The sequence below is a fragment of the Onychostoma macrolepis genome, chromosome 13 (genome assembly GCF_012432095.1).
Source record: "Onychostoma macrolepis isolate SWU-2019 chromosome 13, ASM1243209v1, whole genome shotgun sequence".
Classification (NCBI taxonomy): Eukaryota; Metazoa; Chordata; class Actinopteri; order Cypriniformes; family Cyprinidae; genus Onychostoma; species Onychostoma macrolepis.
Window position 1 is genome coordinate 26769984 of NC_081167.1, and position 19147 is coordinate 26789130.

The 19147-nt window shown below is 35.8% G+C and overlaps 1 long non-coding RNA gene across 2 annotated transcripts; it reads right to left on the reverse strand.

Moving 5' to 3' along the window:
• Positions 1–3395: 3395 nt before the first annotated feature.
• Positions 3396–6450, reverse strand: LOC131552459 (uncharacterized). 2 transcript variants are annotated; one of them, XR_009273972.1, is made up of 5 exons: positions 6168–6441; positions 5570–5642; positions 5177–5291; positions 4948–5076; positions 3396–4081 (listed from the first exon to the last, which is right to left on the reverse strand). It is a non-coding gene; the product is annotated as an uncharacterized LOC131552459 (long non-coding RNA). The 2 variants fall into 2 exon arrangements; XR_009273971.1 differs by having other exon boundaries at positions 5177–5642; positions 6168–6450.
• Positions 6451–19147: the final 12697 nt, after the last annotated feature.

Genomic DNA, 19147 nt, shown 5'->3' on the forward strand with positions numbered 1-19147 from the left:
AGCAGCATTTGTAAGCTCAGAGCTGCTTTGTCTACAGCCGTTACCGAGGAAACCTGTAGTTCTCCCGCTTTAAAGCGCCTCCTGCTGGCAGAGAATGAATTTGTATTTTTAATAAGTCTGTCTGATTTACGCAGCAAACATATTTAGCTTGTTATCAAAAAATAATCTACTCTAGAGGGACTTGGCTGTTGTTATTGATTCTATTTGGATGTCTACCGTGGTCCAAAAACCAGTCAGTATCTGGTGTGACCACCATTTGCCTCACGCAGTGCAACACATCTCCTTCACATAGAGTTGATCAGGTTGTTGATTGTGGCCTGTGGAATGTTGGTCCACTCCTCTTCAATGGCTGTGCGAAGTTGCTGGATGTTGGCAGGAACTGGAACACGCTGTCGTATACGCCGATCCAGAGCATCCCAAACATGCTCAATGGGTGACATGTCCGGTGAGTATGCTGGCCATGCAAGAACTGGGATGTTTTCAGCTTCCAGGAATTGTGTACAGATCCTTGCAACATGGGGCCGTGCATTATCATGCTGCAACATGAGGTGATGGAGGATGAATGGCAGAACAATGGGCCTCAGGATCTCGTCACGGTATCTCTGTGCATTCAAAATTCCATCAGTAAAATGCACTTGTGTTCATTGTCCATAACATACCCCTGCCCATACCATAACCCCACTGCCACCATGGGCCACTCGATCCACAACATTGACATCAGCAAACCACTCACCCACACAACGCCATACATGCTGTCTGCCATCTGCCCTGTACAGTGAAAACTGGGATTCATCCGTGAAGAGAACACCTCTCCAAAGTGCCAGACGCCATCAAATGTGAGCATTTTCCCACTCAAGTCTGTTACGACGACGAACTGCAGGCAGGTCAAGACCCTGATGAGGACGACGAGCATGCAGATGAGCTTCCCTGAGACGGTTTCTGACAGTTTGTGCAGAAATTCTTTGGTTATGTAAACCGACTGTTACAGCAGCTGTCCGGGTGGCTGGTCTCAGACGATCTTGGAGGTGAAGATGCTGGATGTGGAGGTCCTGGGCTGGTGTGGTTACACGTGGTCTATGGTTGTGAGGCCGGTTGGATGTACTGCCAAATTCTCTGAAACGCCTTTGGAGACGGCTTATGGTAGAGAAATGAACATTCAATACACGGGCAACAGCTCTGGTGGACATTCCTGCAGTCAGCATGCCAATCGCACGCTCCCTCAAAACTTGCGACATCTGTGGCATTGTGCTGTGTGATAAAACTGCACATTTTAGAGTAGCCTTTTATTGTGGCCAGCCTAAGGCACACCTGTGCAATAATCATGCTGTCTAATCAGCATCTTGATATGCCACACCTGTGAGGTGGATGGAGTATCTCAGCAAAGGAGAAGTGCTCACTAACACAGATTTAGACAGATTTGTGAACAATATTTGAGAGAAATAGGCCTTTAGTGTACATAGAAAAAGTCTTAGATCTTTGAGTTCAGCTCATGAAAAATGGGGGCAAAAACAAAAGTGTTGCATTTATAATTTTGTTCAGTGTAGTTGAAAATTCACTCTCTAATTATTATTCGAAAAATAAAAACACTTGAATTCAACCACCATTCGCTACCATTATAAAGCTTGGAAGAGCCAAGTTTTATACATTTTTTAATATAACTCTGATTGCATTCTGATGCTTGAGGGTGAGTAAATCATGGGGGAATTTTCATTTTTATGTGAACTGTCCCTTTAATTATAATTAATAATTGACTGATAAGCATCAAAACTGTTTGCCAAAATTCTTTAAAAAAGATTACTTTAAGGAACCTCGTAAATTTAGACAAATCCAGTGGCGAGTACTTTATTACAAATTGTAGCAGTATTTAAAATACCAGTTATTAAAACACCAGAGATTTGTAACTCTGTGGAATAAATTGGAGCTAGAGGATTAGAGGATTTCTCCGAAAGGAACTTAATTGCATCACATTGCCATGTGGTTCACCAATCACAAAAACTCCAGAAAGATCACAGGATACAGCCTTTTCTGCTCACCCAACCTTCCCCTATCTCTGATAAGGAGTGTGATTTGTGTTTCAGTGGTTCACATCAGCCTGCTGTAGTAAAAGTTTGATCTTAAATCAGTGGAAAACTGTACAGTTAAATGCACAGTACGGTCAGCCGTGACTTTGCCAGCTGATGGGGTATTTCCTGGATCAAAAGCTTTTCGTTCTCTCCGGTCTTTTTCCTCCATCTTCTTGCTTCGTAGCTGGAGGCATCACTTAATCAAGAGATGAGGGGCTGATACAGAAAGATGGCAAATCAAGGTCAAACGCAGGCTCTCAAAGGCAAAAATGCAACGCTTTCACAGATCAGCTAGTGATTAACGAAGTAGTTCATCCAAATGATGAAACTTCTGTCAATATTATCTCACCCTCATTTTGTTTCCAAAGTCATAGCGAGAGAGACAAAAACATATATAAATGAAGAACACAATTGTATTTGACTTGTGTTTTCTAAATGCGTTCAATAACTTTGTGAGGTAACACTTTAGTATAGGAAACAATTGCTTATTAGCATGCTTATAAACATATGTGACCCTGGAACACAAAAGCAGTCATAAGTCGCACAGGTATATTTGTAGAAATAGCCAACAATACATTGTATGGGTCAAAATTATCCATTCTTCTTTTATGCCAAAAATCATTAGGATATTAAGTAAAGATCATGTTCCATGAACACTGTAAAAAAAAATAAGTTGATTCAACTTAAAATAATTTGTAACCTGGCTGCCTTAAAATCTTGCGTTCAATAAGCTAAAAAACATTTGTTGTTTACACATATTGGAGTTCCTTAAACCTAGATTTAATAGTTGGGGTAACAAAGGTGAAGCTGAATCAACTTTATACTTTGTATAACCAACATGTTTTTAGTAAGCTCAACTAGACGAGAAAGTTGTACCAAACTAAATTCAAGTTGAAACAACACAAAATTAGTGAGACCAACAAATGTTGAGTTGTTTAAACTAAGCATTTTGTTGAATAAACTTGTAATTATGAGTTATGCAAACTAAATACAAATTGGCTAAACCTAGATTTAATAGTTGGGGTAACAAAGGTGAAGCGGAATTAACTTTATACTTTGTCTAACCAACCAGTTTTTAGTTAGCCCAACAAGACGAGAAAGTTGTGCTAACCTAAATTCAAGTTGAAATAACATAAAATTAGTGAGACCAACAAACGTTGAGTTGTTTAAACTAAGCATTTTGTTGAATAAACTTGTAAGTATAAGTTCTGCAAACTTAATAAAAATATAAGTTAATTCAACAAGACGCTTAGTTTGTCCAATTTGTAAGGCAGCCAGGTTACTTTTTCAAGAATAGTTCATCTTACTAGTAATGTTAAGTTCATTCAACTGGCTAAACTATGTAATTTGCCCACACAACTCAAGTTTCTATTTTCTACTCGCATAAAATAAAATACATTGCATGTTCTTAAATGTCCATGACATTTTTATTTCAAAATTGACAGCATATTTAGTATTAGTGCGTTTAGTATAAAAACACCTTTAAAAACAAACACTGACATTTCATATTAACATTTCATATCTTTGGAACAATTGCAGTAAATATCTACATTCCTTTCACTAATGCACATTTAATCAAAAGAACAGATGAGTAATTCTGTAATTTTCCATTTCAATATAAGTCAGAAGTCAGAACATGCATCAAAGTGCATTCAAAATTTTAAAAAGAGATGCCATAACATGGCAAAAAATGTGAGTTGAACAAAGTGCAAAAACCAACCAAAAAGCCTACTTTTTGCAGAGTAGCATGTTTCGTAGCCCGTAAACACGTGAAGAACAGTTACTCCCACCAATGTTCGTGCAAAGTTTTGAGAACATCAGAACTGTACTGTGTTTTGTTAATGATGTAAAGACGACCCATCAGGAGCACAAATGCTTTCGGGACGTCACAGATATTGATGGCGACAAGACGCTCTTCCAAAATGATAGCAACGTCATTGGTTTATTTTGGAAGCACCTCCCATTCCTCCTCCTCAGTCACAATCAAGATGCCCATGTCACCTCAATTCATGAGATGGCTGAAAAAAACAACAAAAAAGAAGAAATTCTTTACATACAATTATAAAAATTTTATCAATATAGAATACTACTGTACATTACTTCAACTACAGTAATACATTCTGTTAAAAATATTCAATAACAACAAGCAGCAATAAAGAGGCTAAGTAAAAAAAAAAAACTAAAAAAAAAAAACTGCAAATTACATCAGACTAACTGCAACAAGTACTGCTATTTCAATAATATAAGGGTGCTTTAACACTAGCACTTTTGGTGTGCACCTATTTTAACGATATCTTTACTACCTTTAAGATCTTGAAGGTCTTATGGGTTTGGAACAACATGAGGACGAGTAATTAAAGAGAATTTGTATTTTTGGGTGAACTATCCCTTTAACTGTGAAATAACCTTTAAACATGAATCCCCTATAAAATTACATTTCACAGTTACTCTGGGTTTAAAAAGTTGCCTGCCACTGATGCATGGAAATGGTTAAAACATGCAGAAACAATTTTTACCTGCAAAATGCACAAATACCTAACAACTCTTAGTAGAAATACACAACACAATACTGAATGCTTGTAAATACTAATAGATAGATAGATAGATAGATATAGAAATTACAGAAAAAATTAAAATAAATAAAATAAAATGTAAAATGACATTAAAAATAAAATTTTATGAATCACCAAGTACCACAATTTCAGCCAAAAATGTTCCACTGAAGGGAAAAAAAGAAAAAGAAAAAAAAAAAAGTCACCTACACCTTGCAAATTTTCATTTTAGGGTGAACTATCCCTTTAACACTATGTTGGCTATATTTTAGTCTTGTGACATTGTGTATCATGACATACAGTGAGTGCTATGTACTATATTGAAAACTTACGTGTTACAACTGCAGATAAACAAGATTTCTTCTTCTATTACCGGGACCACATCACTGCAGATTGATGGTGCTCATTTTGGTCACCCAACAACTATAATGCCAACAGACATGTCCTTGAGAACCTGTGTGCTTTAATAAAAACAAAAGGGAAGCGTTAAAATATGCCTTACAATATTAACAGTCACAGACTCCAATAAACATGTGCACTTAAGTAAATAAATTTATTTACAATTTGTCCAAGCTCTACAATGTGACAGTCATTCCCATTGTGTCTGCATAGCACTTTGATGGATACAACTGCAGAAGGACTTGCTGAGGTCCATCCACAAGAATTATGTGCTGATCTTTAGTCATTCCAGAATATCATAAACATGGAAAATACAGAAACATGTTAAAACAACACTATAAATACAAATAAATAATCTTGACAGCGAAAGTCAAATGTCATTGCTAGTTTACGTTTCAATTACCAAAACCATATTTTACAATCCAGAAAAGGCTTTTAAATTACATAACACAGGAAATTAGAACAAAACAACAGAAAAGCTAATTTTACACATTTGTGATTATCCTTATCACAGGGCTTTTTATACAAGATATATGCCATTATTACTTTTCATACCTTCAATTTTTTAACCGACAGTATATTCAGGCAGCGTTGCCATGGGTTCCGGTGAGGCACTTCTGTACTTTAACTGAAAGAAGAGTTTGTACCGTTAGAACCTCATCTGAAAGATTATGTCAGACAAATGCACGCTCTCCAAACCAACTCTGAGAGGTGCTCGTTCGTTTCACTTACAACGTGCAGAAAAATGACAGTTCGAGCAGTAATCTTGTTTATTTCCCCTAATTTTAATCGTTCATAAGGTCATTTTTTAAAATTCCCGCCGTTCTAAATCCACACAGTTGTTCGTCGCGCTCCGTCTCGTGCTCTGTTTGAACGGTCTCTAATTCAGCACTGGGCTCAAATAATACATACCAAACAGTATATTCTCCAGATAAGTTCAGCTCAGTATAGCATGGGAGAATATTAGTTTAATAATTATATGAAAAATACTGTGGAACCGCGTGTATTTTGAGGCTTAAGAGGAGTGTCGCGAAAGTAATGCTGGTATCCATTTAACTACAAAATGCGATGCTTTAAACCATACTCGTACTATTCTTAGACAACATACGTAATTGTACACATGTTAAACCAATAAATACAAATATTTACTTACCAAAAGTGCTGGTTTGAAAACATTTTCAAGCTCTGAGGAGAAGCTCATCAAGATGGCTGACCAACGTCTTCTTTCTGCAAGTCTTCACGTGATCTCGCGATAAGTGACGTGATATCGTTATTAAATTGATTCAACACATTTTTTTAAGTTGAGGGGGCAAATGGCTAGTTTTGTCAACTTAACGAACTAGTTGAGACGGTGAAATTTAAAATTTTAAGTTGAATGAACAAACTAATGAACTGAAAGTTGAGTCAACTTAAAAACATTAATTGAAACTGCGAAATACTTTTTTACAGTGAAGATATTTTGTAAATGTCCTACCGTCTCCTAAAATTTAATTTTTGATTTGTAATATGCATTGCTAAAAATTTACTTTGGACAACTTTAAAGGCGATTTTCTCAATATTTAGATTTGTTGCATCCTCAGATTCCAGATTTTCAAATCTCAGCCAAATATCGTCCTGTCATAACAAACCATACATGAACGGAAAGCTTATTTATTCAGCTTTCAGATCTCAGTTTCCAAAAATGGACCCTTATGACTGGTCACACACTGGCTGTTTATTAGTACTAATAAAGCACATATTCTGCATGACCATAATCTATATCCCTAATCCTACCCAATACCTACACTTAACAACTATACTTCACTAACTATTAATCAGCAGCAAATTAGGAGTTTATTGAGGTAAACGTCATAGTTAATGGTTTGTTAATAGCGAGAATTGGACCTTAAAATAAAGTGTGACCCTTTGTGAGCAATAGACCCAAATTTAAACTGTTATTCACTGTAAATTCCCCTTCTCTTCATTCAGATTAAAATCTACTGTATCTTTCAAATCTCATTATCTGCTCTGCATACTTGAACAACTATATTGTGTGCTACATGTGACATGTCAGCACTCAAGTTTACAATGTGAATGAAGGAAAGGGAAGGGAAGGGAAGGGAAGGTTATTTGTGCTAAATGTCTTCCATTGCATTGTGTTCCTCACCCAAAGCTATCATATGACTTCTGGAATACAATTGTATGTACTACCTTTATGGTGTTTTTTGTCCTTTATCAGCTTTGTCAGCTGTGATTTGTATTTGAAACCTGTGCTACACCTTTCCATGCTGCTTTTCTGTTTGGGATGCACACACTGTGTCTAAATTGTTTTACTAAGTTTTATTTTCGGGAGTGACTCTCATCCTGATTTAGCAGAATAGCACAATGCTGAAGATAAATGTATGGCTTGAGATGCAGGAGCGAGCAGTTGAATTTTGTGCAAGGCGTACCGGTGTGACTCCATTTGTTTTGGTTGTTCAATAAGTCTGCTGGAATTGAAAAGTATCGGGTTAGACAATCTGCTGAATTACTTTTGTAAAGTTTTCTGGGTGTGGGACAGGACTATGTGATTGTATCACCACAGGTGCTGCTTGCTTCTGAATTCAGGTTTTATGGAGGTTGGACTGATATGTTGGAGACATTTTAAAAGTTAAAGAGCCCTGTTACTTTTCCCAAATTCTCTCAGAGTTTGGTCTTTCTCTTTTCTTTACTTTCTCTCTCTCTCTCCCCCCTTACATATATATATTTCATGTTCAGTTCTTTGAAAGAAGTTTACAGAAGAGTATACCAGCATAGAATATACAACAAAATAAAGGTGAAGTGCGAGTTCTGTTCAAAGTTCAAATAAATAAATAAAACTAAAAGCGATTGGTTTAACTTAGGTGGATAATTACATCTTCTCAACAAAGTTATTTATTCCAATAATAATATACTAATTTCTCCAGTTCATTTACTGTATTTTTACACTTTTGCAGCCTTCCCAAGCATTTAACTCGAAATAATGAGTCCTGCTATTTCATTATCTTCTGGATGTGGTGTCCAACACCTGTCTTTGTAACTAACAAACATTATCTCTGCAGTAAAGATGCTGATAAAAGATTTTTATTATTTATTATATGAGCTTGCTGATTATAATGATCCTAATAGCAGTGATTGTTCCCTCTTTAATGGATCTCCCCTGTTGTTTTTCATCTTCTCCTGTCTATTAGCTCATTATGAATTCCTTACTGCAGCTTTACCAAACCACAAATCACCTCTTCTTTGTGCCCTGGTCTACGTTTACTCAGGATATGGTATTGATTCATAAAGCGATATGGTCCTACAGCGTTTATCCCCTCTTAACATAATGCTAAATCAGTTTTGTGCTGCAGGAAGTTGTGAAATATACATTTATGAATTAGGGTTTATGGACGAATCTCACATAAACATGTCACAGTTCAACCCAAAATAAAAGGAAATGCATGATATATAATATATTATTTAGAAAATGTAGCCCAGTTATAGGAGCATTAGGATTGATTGATTTATTCATGCATGCATTCTAACATTAATTTAATGACAGTTAATGACCCTCCCAGTTCCTCATTATTGTGAGATGTCAGGAAGTTTGTTTGAGCTTTTTTGTCATTTACTGATTCTCAAATTTTAATTTGTAACTATATACAGTACTGAAATTTTAGTAATTTGGTACAGTAATGAGAATTGGGGTGAAATATTCTTAATTGTGATGAAAATAATGTGTCAATCCTAAAAAGAGGGTCATTCTTAAAATGTAATTATTTCACTTTTTTTTCTGTTAGATGTAGGCTACTTGACAGATTTAGTGTGACCTTATTTTATTACAATTTGTATTAATAAATTACATTTAATATAATTACATTTATTTTGTGTATATGTGTATGACTTTTATTCAGGAGTAGTATTAAACATGATGTAGCATTATGCAGGGTTACATGGATGTAGAATATTTAGTAGAGACAGTAACCATAGAAACAGGGCCTTTTCAGTATTCCAGTTTTGTCATTTCTCATAATATTCTCTAAATATACATTTGCATAATTCTATTTTCAAAACTTCTGATTATAACTTTTCCTAGAGCTTTCAAGCTTTGTTCATCACACTTGACCTATAGCATTTATTCAGAACACCTTAGTAACCACCTAGCAATGCTAGAACAACTACCTAGCTACCACTTAGAACATCTTCTGTCTATTTAAAATGTTCAACGCATCCTTTTTTTTTAGTTTTCTGTATCAAGATGGTCAATTTAGGTCTGCAGTTGGACTGTATTTTATTATTCGATGCTGTTGTTCAAAATGTTTACTCAGAGCACAGTTTGAGGACAATTTCAGACTCAAGTCTAAGCAACATTTAAATCATTATAAACAAACACACACACACACACACACACACCACATTGGCTGAAACAAATTTGTGACAAAGCAAAGGTACATCATCAGGCCAAAACGTAAAAACACAGCCATCTGCCGGGAGAGCGCTCCATCACTGTCAGCATCCCCTCTCTCCGGTGCTGTCTTCATAGTGCAAGAGCTGCTCGTCTCCCATCAATCACTGGGGGGTGGCTGATGGAGAAAAGAGGAGGTGAGCCTGTGATGTCACCAGATCCAGTGAGGCGACTCTTATTTATTTATTACAGAATTAACCAATCCTGTTTAATATAAAGGCAAATTAATTGCAATTTTTAATTACATTTTATATACAGTAAGATGGGGTAAGGTGACTCCCCCACCTTCATTATTTCTCCTGATGGCACAAAATCTCATCTCAGCACTTTTGATGAATGGCTGTGCTATTTTTAATTGTCGTTTCATCTGAATATCAACATTTGTGAGATTTAGTCAGTTGAAACAGTTTTGATCTAATATTGTGTAAAATAGTGATCTATGACACTGCATTATTTTCCACATCTTTTTTTGTGTGTGTCTGTTTGTTAATGAGGGATCTGTGGACACAGTTATGTTTTCAGATTTGTGGAGTAAAAATTATAGTTTTTATTTTGAAGTAGCCCAAGTGGCATGATGTTATTACTAATGTTATTTAATTATTTGTTTTACTTATTGTAATTAATGGGGTTATTAATATTAATTCATTTTAATTAATCTTTACTTTCATTAAAACCTATAGGTTAATTGAGTGAAATTATTTAAATTTGTATTCATAGTACTGCTATTACGACATATCTTTAAGTACAATATTGAATGTTAACATTCATATGCTTCCATATAATCATTTTACCTTTCAGATAATCTCTTTTGCTGGGGTTTAACAGTAACAAGTGGCATTATCTCATTTATTTATTTATTTTACTTATTGTAATTAATGGCGTTATTATGTAATATTTCCATCCATCTCATGAACACCTGACAATAATTGTGGAACACACACTATTTATACACTTATTTATCTAACACGCATACTTAGTTTACATTTCAAATTGCACATAATATACCTGTTCATACAACTGTCTGTTGTTATACAGGTGCATCTCAATAAATTAGAATGTCGTAAAAAAGTTAATGTTTTCTTGTAAGTTATTTCAAAAAGTGAAATTTTATATTCATTGCATGTAAAGTAAAACATTTCAAAAGTTGTTTTTTTTTTGTTTTAAATTTGATGATTAGAGCTTACAGCTCATGAAATTCAAAAATCAGTACCTCAAAATATTAGAATATTTACATTTGCGTTTCAATTAATTACCATCCCTACAGTATACATTCCGGGTATCTCTTGTTCTTTGAAACCACAATAATGGCTTGTGGCTGATGACTTGGCAATGATCCAGAAGACGAACATTGACGCTCTCCACAAAGAGGGTAAGTCACAGAGGGTCATTACTGAAAGGTGTGGCTGTTTACAGAGTGCTGTATCAAAGCATATTAAATGCAAAGTTGACTGGAAGGAAGAATTTGGGTAGGAAAAGGTGCACAAGCAACAGGGATGACTGCAAGCTTGAGAATACTGTCAAGCAAAGCTGATTCAAACACTTGTGAAAGCTTCACAAGGAGTGGACTGAAGCTGGAGTCAGTGCATCAAGAGTCACCACACTCAGACGTCTTCAGGAAAAGGGCTACCAAGCCACTTCTGAACCAGAGACAACGGCAGAAGCATCTTACCTGGGCTAAGGAGAAAAAGAACTGGACTGTTGCTCAGTGGTCCAAAGTCCTCTTTTCAGATGAAAGTAAATTTTGCATTTCATTTGGAAATCAAGGTCCCAGAGTCTGGAGGAAGAGTGGAGAGGCACAGAATCCAAGTTGCTTGAAGTCCAGTGTGAAGTTTCCACAGTCTGTGATAATTAAGCCATAATAAAGCCATGTCATCTGCTGGTGTTGGTCCACTGTGTTTTCTGAAGTCCACAGTCAACGCAGCCATCTACCAGGAAATTTTAGAGCACTTCATGATTCTTTCTGCTGACAAGCTTTATGGAGATGCTGATTTCATTTTCCAGCAGGACTTGGCACCTGCCCACACTGCCAAAGGTACCAAAAGCTGGTTCAATGACCATGGTGTTACTGTGCTTGACTGGCCAGCAAACTCGCCTGACCTGAACCCCATAGAGAATCTATGGGGTATTGTCAAGAGGAAGATGAGAGACACCAGACCCAACAATGCAGATGACCTGAAGGCTTCTATCAAAGCAACCTGGGCTTCCATACCACCTCAGCAGTTCCACAAACTGATCACCTCCATGCCACACCGAATTGAGGCAGTAATTAAAGCAAAAGGAGCCCTTACCAAGTATTGAGTATATATACAGTAAATGAACATACTTTCCAGAAGGCCAACAATTCACTAAAAATGTTTTTTTTTTTTTTGTCTTATGAAGTTTGTTGAGATAGTGAATTGGTGGGATTTTGTTAAATGTGAGCCAAAATCATCACAATTAAAAGAACCAAAGACTTAAACTACTTCAGTCTGTGTTAGAGATCTTCATGGGTCCAAAAATTTGTACCCGAACCCGAAGAGACCTGTAAATGTGCTGCACCGAACCGACCCGGACCCGTCTTTTATATGAAAGTGGGACCCGAACCCGTGCAGACCCGAGAAATGCCTTAAATGTACTACCCGGTTCAGAATTCAAATATCCGGGGACTGTCGCTAAAGGTTAATGCTCTATCGTGTTGGAAATATGCCCTACACCAAATCCAGCCCTAAACCTACCCGATAGTGTTAACAAATGCAAAACTGATATAAAAACGAATTAGCTGATGCAACTATGCCATTTGAACTTCCTTTTACGCAGATTTTAACTGCTTTGTCGAACCGTAGTTACACGGGATTCGAACCGGTGCTTCTCGTCTCCTAAATCCGTCTCCTATGAAACTTGTCACCTATGAAAACCCATAGATATGAAGCTGGATGTGTGCGATGCTAACGTTCAAAAGCATCAGTTTTCAAATCTCCCAGCATATTAATGTTGTTTTGAAGCCATACCATGATATTCTTCAAGTAATTGTGCGAAAATTACGCTTTATTAATCGCAACTCTGTAAATTTGTGTGAAAGTGTTCATTTATTTTGGAAACTGCATTGATATGTACTTATTGGTACGTAATTCATGTCACGCTAAAAAGTGCACCCAGGTACGTAAATGCTATGAGACCAGGTAGAAGGAATCCATGATCACCGTCCGCTTGCAGTAGGCTACATTAACTCTGCCCGCGCTCTGCTTCTGGCGGCTCGAGGTAACACGTGGTTTATTTTTTACATTTATTTTAATTTTTTTTCTTTCACCTTATTTTCCGCTCACAATTTTCTCATCCTAATTTTACAAACTGCAAGTTACAAAACACGTACGTATGATGACTGACACTGATCACTGGTGGGTGCGGTGTTCTTCGATCGACTCGGGTATTACACACAATGTTACACAGACCCGGGACCCGAAGTAATAGATTGGGACCCGACCCGGACCCGGCTGACCATTTAAAACATAGACCCGAACCCGTACAGGTCCCGGGTCGGGTCCCGGGTCCTCGGGTCTCGGGTTCTCCGTAAAGACCTCTAGTCTGTGTGCACTGAATTTATTTAATACGCGAGTTTCACAATTTGAGTTGAATTAATGAAATAAATGAACTTTTCCACAACATTCTAATTTATTGAGATGCACCTGTACACTGTAAAAGAAAAAAAAAAGTTGAGCTAACTTAAAATTTTAAGGCAACCAGCTTCAGCAGATTTTTGAGTTTTCTCAACTTGTCGTTTTAAGTTTATACAACAAAAATTTGAGAATCTCCCACAAAAATAAGTTGAGCAAACTCAAAAATCTGCTGAAGCTGGTTGCCTTAAAATTGTTAGTTGGCTCAACTTTTTTTTTTTTTTTTTTTACAGTGTACACCTGTACATGCAATTGTCAATTTGTATATTTATTTTCCTTATTTACTTTTTTAAATTCTTCTTTTTATTATCTGTGTTTTTTGTTTTGTCACTGTCATTCTGTTGCACTGTGGAAGCTTCTGTCACGAAAATAAATTCCTTGTATGTGTAACCATACCTGGCAATAAAAGCTCATTCTGATTCTGATTAAAATAAAGTTATAAGAATAGTTGATTAATAGTTGAAAAGTCATTTATACGTGTAAATGTCATGAAAATTAGGTTACATTACATTGCAATTTTTTTATTTTAATTTTTTTTTTGGATCTGGGGGTGAAACATAGTCATAGTCATGAGATTCACCCTTTAACAAAAAAGTATGCTGTCTGTAAATATTCAGTCTCTTGAATGTTCAATGGGAACAGTGATCAATAGTGGATTATAAATGGTATGAGGTTTTCTGCAGATCTCTCCAATTTCACTCCAGTTGTTCTGTGACACTTCAGTGTGATATAACCTGCCAGAGCGTTTAAGAATGCAGCACAAGGCCAGAAGCAGGTTCACGTTAAATAGCTGCACTCTTATGTTTTTCACAGCTCTTTGAATTTCAATTAATTCTAAAGCTCTTAATGGATCTGTCACTAGTGTTATATTCAAAGGCAGAAGAACATGCCTTTGACAGAAAAGAAACCAAATGCTATCTTGTGGCCAGCCAAGCTGGGGAGAAGTGCGGCTTTCGTTCAGTTTTCCACGCACCCTCCTGTTCTCAATCTATTTCACAGCCTCATCTCAGAGTGACAGCAGAACGCTGAAATGAAGGCGTCTGATCGATTGCCTAGCAGAGACGCTCATGGTAAATAACAGCAGCTTAAAACACCACTGACAGGAACCTGTTTAAAAAGCTATTAGACTTGTTTCCAACTCTTTCTGAAATGATACAATAAAGAAGAGAATGCGTAATGAAATAAGAGCTCTGTAATCCAATTGCGCTGTAGATCCAATCGCATTTATAAAGTCAACGGAGGTTCAGTGGATTCACAGAGCCCCTCTCTCTCTTTCTCTTTCTCTCTCCGAACTCTCCTTTTAATCTCACTGAGTGATTCCAGAACATTCTAGCGCACGTTCCTCTGTGAGGAGGAACACAGTATTTTCTGACCCCTCCATCCCCTGCTGTTTCTGTATCCCGGGGGCTCAATATATCCTAATAGATGTTGTGCTTGCACTGAATTACAGGCAATATAACTGCAACTTTTCTTCATTTTGACCACCATTACAGCAGTTCTAACTGGGGTCTTTGGTTTTCCCTGATCAAATCAGATGCCTCTTCGGCCCCCGGCCACAGAAAACCGACTCTGACATACTTCAAGTAAACACGGCATGTTGTCAGAAACATCTAATTTCTGTGTTCTTTAACTCCTTAAAAATCAGCGCTGTGGGTGCAAACATTCGATTGAAAAGGTGTTTTAACATAAATGAAAACATATTCAGCTGCTTAACAGTTGAGCAAGAAATCTTTGGTGACCCTTTGAAATGCGCATTATTGCTGGATAATCACAGATAACTGTGAAAGTGAGAGCGGTACCTTATAAATGGCACTTTAAATGTTTCATCTTTTTGAAGTTATAGTACTATGTGAGCAAAAAGCCTATTTCTGCACTGATGTACATTTTAAAATAGTGAAGAAATACATTTTGCAAGCAACAGATGTTAGTAGAATACACTGCTGTATTGTCAGTGTTGAAGGATGCATTTTTCCACAAAGTGTAAATATGGTATTTACCAGCAGGGGCTGACTGTATTATTTTTGTGTCTTTATTATTCTATCAAACATTCTGTGTTTGAGAGTAAAACTAATTATTTTGTCATTAAAAAACTGCAAAAAGAAGCCGTCTTAAAGCTCAAAAATAAAGAAATTGATAACAAAATTATTTGCAGTGCGTGTAAATCTTTGAAAATCTTTTATTTTTTAATGACAAAATAATTAGTTTTACTCTCAAACACAGAATGTTTGAATGAATAATAAAGACACAAAAATAATTCCATATGACTGGACCACGCCAACCTCAGAAAGTCTGGGAACCTTGGCCGCATATGACTGACAGGTAAAGCAACCAATCACATTTCATTTTGTGCTGCATCATGTTTAGGGGGCATGGAAATGTGCCCACAATAACAGACCGGCTTGTAAAACTGGAAATTTTTTAAAGATTCTATGCTGCAAACATTAAATATTTCACATACTTTTGAAAATCCAGCATTTAGTTGATCCTGATAAGCGCTCATCATCACAGTAGTAAACACGACAGCTTTCTACTTCCATGAGTGGGTTTGACATCATGGCATCTTTGTTTCGTGGCGGAATATTAAAGAATGTGACACGCATAATTCAACCAATCTGATGACGACTTCGAAACTCCTGAAGTGTTTCCAATTTTGTGTGCCGTATGCATCAGACGTTCAGCCAATGTTTCATGGGCGTGACGTCTGGGGCTGAGACAACCATGACTGCTCAAATACTTTAAAAACAGTCCACGCTTTTTGTCTCTTTGGAGCTTGACAGCCTGTGGTTACTATATAATGATGTATTCATTTTTAGGATATTATGAAGAATAGATTTTTCTGCTTACACAACATTTGTTTAAATATGCCAATCCATAAACCCCTATTTTGTACCAAGCATCAGTCACCGTATTCATCATATCACACATCTTTCTTGTTCATTTCTCATCCATTATGTTGTAGTTTTTTTTTTCTCTCAAGATGATTTGATGCTGAATGCGAGTTGAGGTTTGAGGCCACTTGTGGTGACATAAGATTTTTTGAGAATAATGCTTGATTCATTTTCTATATATAAAGATAAAACCAAACTTATAGAAATATCGCCCACAGTTTCTTGATGATGATTTCTAGTTGATGATGAATTATTACCAAAATAATTTTTTTCCTGATTATTTTTATTTTACTCTTTATTCATTTTACTTTTATCATTTGTTTAAGTGTTCAGGAATAATAGTATCTGTCCAAATTTCATATGTCATAATCATGAATAGTGGACCAAAGTTTTCAATACCAGTGTGTTCAAAATTTCAGATGTCAATAACAGTAAAATTTCACAGTTCTTGTCACCAGTCTCGGTACAATAGAAAAAAAACTATTGTAACTATTTAAATTTTTTTTATTTAATTTTATTTATTTAAATAAATAAATATATTTTTAAAGAGTTCAATAATATTAGTTAATTATTATGATATTATTATAATTTAAATAATACATTAAAACATTAACATGTAACCTTAAAAAAATGTTCAATTAAATAACCATTGCATTAAAAACATCAAATGAAAGTAATAAAATAATGAAACGCATTACAGGTAACAGAACAAGTGGCAGGTCTATTGAACTTGCACTGCAAGACTTAATGCATGCACAGATCTATTTTCACACATCAGATTTTTTTTTGTCCTGTTCATTACTATTTTTTTTATCTCTGTCAAAAATCACTGCTTTAGATTCAGGCCCGCATTTGAATTAGGCCGTCACATTGCATTGTGTACTTTGCAGCATGAAAAATAAAGCTTTTATTCAAATTATAATTAATATAATACACAGAAACCAAGCACAGAGTGCTCCCTTTATAATTAATGATGCTGATATCACTTCAGTTTAGCTGTGGCAGAGGCTCAAGGATTGAGTGAAAACTCCCATTATAATAAACTTCCATAATTTGGGAGATGGTGAAATTTTTTTGATGCAGTAAGATGCAGATTGTAAAAATGTATGATATTTAGGGGTTCAGCTTAATGGTTAAGTTTAGGTTTGGGTCTTAATTTTGTCATCTCATCATACATATTGATGACTTCTCACGAGACCAGAGTAAAAAGGTGTCATTATGTGTAAATTTAGGCAGTCATATATTCATGCATTCGTGTGTGTGTGTGTGTTTTATGAACGATCGATGAAGAAATCTTATCTTACTGTATGTTTTCATAGTGCAATGAACTAAATGAATTCCTCATGATGTGGTCCAACATTTCAACAGGAGTCACTTTCTCAAATAAGAGACCAAAAAGAGATATATGCTGTGTTCTGGCATTCCTAAGCAGATTGTCTCGGATTTAGAGTGCCACTGTAATGACTGTAATCTGCCATTGATACGAAATATGAAACGGTCATAGTGATAGCCAATCTTCACCTCTTGCTTTGTCTCCATGCCGACTGAAAGCTCTCCAGATGTAATCTGCCAGCGCCTGCTTCTGAAAAATGCCCCAGTAGGGTCTCTGTAGGCCTCGCGTCGCACGGAATGTTGGAAATTGGTTTCTGTCCATTGGAAACTGAGCAATTTACGCTGCTTGGTCCTCTGCCCCTCTGAGAAATTGTACTAATTTCACGCCTTTCCTGAGTGAGTCAGTGTCTTTCCTCAACATGCATCAACATAACTGTTCTCCATTACACAAGCACTTAAAGAGACACGATTCTGAATGTACGGGAGTAAATTAGAGGTGAGAAAGAAATAATAAGGCTCTTTGCCGCTCGGTCCCACAGCATTTCTCAACACGTCTCTGTGATCTTGATCCAATCTGCAGTGACTCTCACCTGGAGACACTCTTACTGGTCTCAGGGAGAACACCGAGATCATTTAAAAGAAACCTTCAGTAGCTGTCTGATGTGTTTAATGAGAGGAGGTTGTGTTTGACATGCACTATGTGCTGCTGGGTTATTTGCATTAGTAAGCTGCATGCTTCTGAAACATTTTAGGTCACATTTGATGAAATCAGAACATCTAAGAATCAACTAGCCCCCACCAATGACCCCTGTAAATGTTTTTAGCATTGAATAAATTGATATTTGAGCACAAGTTTACGCTTAAAAGTATAGTTCACCCAAAAACAAAGTTATGTCATCATTTGCTCACCTTCAAGTTGTTCTGTTGAATACAGAAGAAGATATTTTGAAAGATTTTTATTTGGCAAGATACATTACATTGATCAAAAGTGACACTAAAGACTTTTACATTGTTCCAGAAAATATTATTTCAAATAAATGTTGTTTGTGAACTTTCTATATCTATTTATATAAAATATTAAGCAGCAGTTGTTTTTAACATTATTAAGAACATTTTCTTGAGCAGCAAATCAGCATATTAGAATGATTTCTAAAGGATCGTGTGCACTATTAGAAAAGTTATTTTAAAAAGTAATGCATTACAATATTGCATTACTCCATAAAAAGTAACTAATTGCTTTACTTACTTTTTATGGAAAGTAATGCATTACATTACTTTTGCGTTACTTTATATATATATATATATATATATATATATATATATATATATATATATATATATATAATTGTATTTTGATCAAATAAATGCTGCCTTGGTGAGAATAATAGACTTCTTTCAAAAACATAAGAAAATCTCACAGATCTGGAACTGGTAGGAATATATATATATATATATATATATATATATATATATATATATGTATGTATGTATGTATATATATATATATATATATATATATATATATATATATAATTTTTTTTTTTTTTTTTTGCAGTTATTTCTACTTATGCGCTTGGCTTTTAGTTGACCTAAATGTAATATATTAGGTAATCTCTCTGGACATCTGCAAATTTTTCAAAGCCCTGAGAGACTGAGTGTGTCTCAGAGGGATATGATGATGGATAACCATCCATCAAAATGTAAATATTCATTACTCACCTGGCACAGAAGACTGTTGCCATGACAGCACAGGGATGTGGGCTCTCCAAAAGCTAGTCTTGACAGCCTTGAAAGCCCACAAGTATGGCAAATGAGAGAT